The sequence below is a fragment of the Carlito syrichta genome, unplaced genomic scaffold (genome assembly GCF_000164805.1).
Source record: "Carlito syrichta isolate Samal-C Ts95f unplaced genomic scaffold, Tarsius_syrichta-2.0.1 Scaffold67556, whole genome shotgun sequence".
NCBI classification, from domain to species: Eukaryota; Metazoa; Chordata; class Mammalia; order Primates; family Tarsiidae; genus Carlito; species Carlito syrichta.
The window spans coordinates 12,158-15,143 of NW_007011652.1; positions in this window are offsets into that span (position 1 = coordinate 12,158).

Here is a 2,986-nt window from a genome sequence, read left to right on the forward strand (position 1 = left end):
CTTGGAAGGCTGAGGCGGAAGGATCGCCGGAGCCCCAGCAGGTCGAGGCTGCAGTGGCCAAGAGCAACCACTGCACTCCAGTCTGGGCGACAGAATGAGACTCCAACTAAAAACAAACAAACAAACAAACAAAAAAAAAACCCAGGCCCTAGGTCTCTATACTAGCAAATCTTGTCAGGGAAACTGTGAGTTGAAGCTATGTCCACAGTCCTAGTCCAGCAGGTTTTTTCCCATGTTCTTTTCTGAGCTCAACTGTACACTGAAAATGGCTTGTTGATTTTAAACCAGAATTTCTGGGCATTTTTCAGAGACAACCACATTGCAGAAGCACTCATCTCAGCATCTCCTTCGCAAAATGTACACCTAGTGACATCATTCCTGCTTACTGGTTGTTCAATAAAGACCAAGAATCTACCTGGCTTAAGAGTCCACCTTCACCTGGCCCCCTGCTGGTATGTTACCTCCCTCTACCTCCCCTGCTCTCTCCACTCCAAATAGAAAGCAGAAGTTACCCTTCTCTGTTACTTAAACACAAGGGGTAACCCCCCCAAAAAAACCCCAGAATTTATTAAAAATTGTGTATTTGGCCTGGCCCAACACTTTGGGAGGCAGAGGTGAGAGGATTGCCTGAGCCCAGGGGTTGGAGACCAGCCTGGGCAACTTGGCGAGACCTCATCTCTTCAATAAATCAGAATATTAGCCGGGCATGGTGGCACATGCCTGTAGTTCCAGCTACTTGGAAGGCTGAGGCGGAAGGATCGCCTGAGCTCAGCAGGTTGAGGCTGCGGTGAGCCATAATCGTACCATTGCTCTCCAGCCCACGTGACAGAGTGAAACTCCGACTCAAAATAAAATCGTGTACTTATTCTTACAGGTTTAAACTTGAGTCACTTTCAAAATACCCTCCATACACCTATCAAGATGCTTTTTCCACGGCTCAAAACCATTTTTGAACTCATCAACTTCGATGCCTTTTAGTGCTTCTGTTTTTTGTTTTTCACCTCTTCCACATCAGCAAAATGTTTCCCTTTGAGAACTTTTTTCATCTTGGGAAACAACAAAAAAAAAGTCGCTTGAGGGTAGGGCATGGGGGCCATACCATTTGGGGGTCAAAAACCGCTGAACACAGTATGGTGTGGGCAGGTGTGCTTGCAAATCAACCCATCATGAAATTGGCAGATGTGTTGAAAGAATATTTAACGATTCCCTGAAGCTGAACGCAGCCTCTCACAGGCTGGCTGGTACACTGATGCTGATGGTTTCCTAGAACACTTTTCCTAGTGGGGGAAGCCTATACAAGGCGCCCAGCCTCCAAAAGATTATAATGGACTTTGGGGGGGGTTCCTCCTTATAGGTTATGCTCCCTGTCTTATAGGCTTTACATATTCTGGTCCCCCTGCCTGCAACTCTTTTCTGCCCCTCTCCAATTTCACCTATTTACACCTTCCGAGCTCAGCTCCATCTTCTCATCACTTCTTCCTCCCTCCCCCAGATGAGGCCAGATACCCACTATACCTGCATAAAGCACCTATACGTCTTCATGCTTCTAATCATAGTCCTGGGGAAATCCTATCTAAACTATAAATTACAATTACTAGAACTATTTATGAGAACATTTTATTGCGGCCTGTCTCGCCCACTGGACTGTGAGCTCTGTGAAGGCAAGAACTGGCTGTTGTGCCCCCAGCACAAGCTGGATACCCCCAAAAATGTGTCGAATTGATGAAATACAAATACAGAACTAGGGCAAAACACTGGGGATCCCGATTTCCCAACCATCAGTGGTGGTGGTGGGGCCCCTGTTCTCAGAGAAAACACCAAACAACCTGCCCCCAGCTTAGCTGGGGAGACAATAGGAACTGACCGTAGGGGTCAATGTCGAGAGTTTTCATGAGACTAGTATGGAGAGCTCCTCCACACTTCACTCTGGGGGCTCAGATCTCAGCTTCAAGTTGGGAAAAGGGGGAGGAGGGTAAATATGAATGTGACTGAGGGACTGGAACTGGGACCAGCAGAGGGAGCAGGTGAGAAGGAGCAGAAACAGGCTGCTAATCCCAGTCTGAGCGGAATCCGAAATCCAAGTCCTTTTAGCATCCAGGAACCAACATCATGAAATCCACGCATGTAGTTCTCATCTGCAAAATGGTGTCATCTAGTGCCCAGAGCACCAAGGCAGGGCTGAATTGAGCCCAAAGTGCCTGCCTTGAGGTCTGGAATGTCAGGAGGAGAGACCACGTTGGCCCAGAGGGTGGGAAGGAGGATCTCCTTGGGTCAGGAGAGAATGTCATTTGGGGCCTGCAGAAGAGACCATCGGGAGTCCTCAGAGCCCAGGAACACGTAGGTCGTATAAGCAGAATGGGAAAAACAAAAGGAAGCAAAACCTATCCTAAGGGTACAGCTAGACTCAAGCAAAATCTAGCTGAGAGCAAGGAGCTGACCCCAGGAACAGGCAGGGCAAAAACTAGAGCCAGGAGATGGAACTAGGGCCGAGCCTGGGCAGCAGAACAAGGACCCAACCTTGGGGTGGAGAAGGGAGAATTCTAAGTAGAGCCTGGACCAGAGGTGTAGCCAAGGGAGCGAAGGAAGACGGCAGGGAATCTATGCCATCCTGGGGCTCCTGTGGGAAGCACCAGGACAAACCCCTGTGAGCAGAAACCAAACCCGGAAAGGCAGAGCACGGCGAACCCCAGGGTGGAAACAGCCAAAGGCTGGAGGCAATCCCCAGAGGCAAGCTTAGAACCAGGGGCACTGCCAGGCCCTGGAGCACGGTCAGGACCAGAAGGAGGAACCAGATCTAAGGGTAGTGATTTGCTGGTCTCCACAGCACGGGGGGAACAATACAGCACAAAGCAGTATCCAGGGGGGTGACATCAAGATGGGAGCTGGGGTCGAAGGAAAGGGTACACAGAGGACAGAGCCAGGACGCAGGAGCGGTGACGCCTGCCCCCAAGCGGCAGTCAGGAGGGGGCGCAGAGTCACGGCTAGG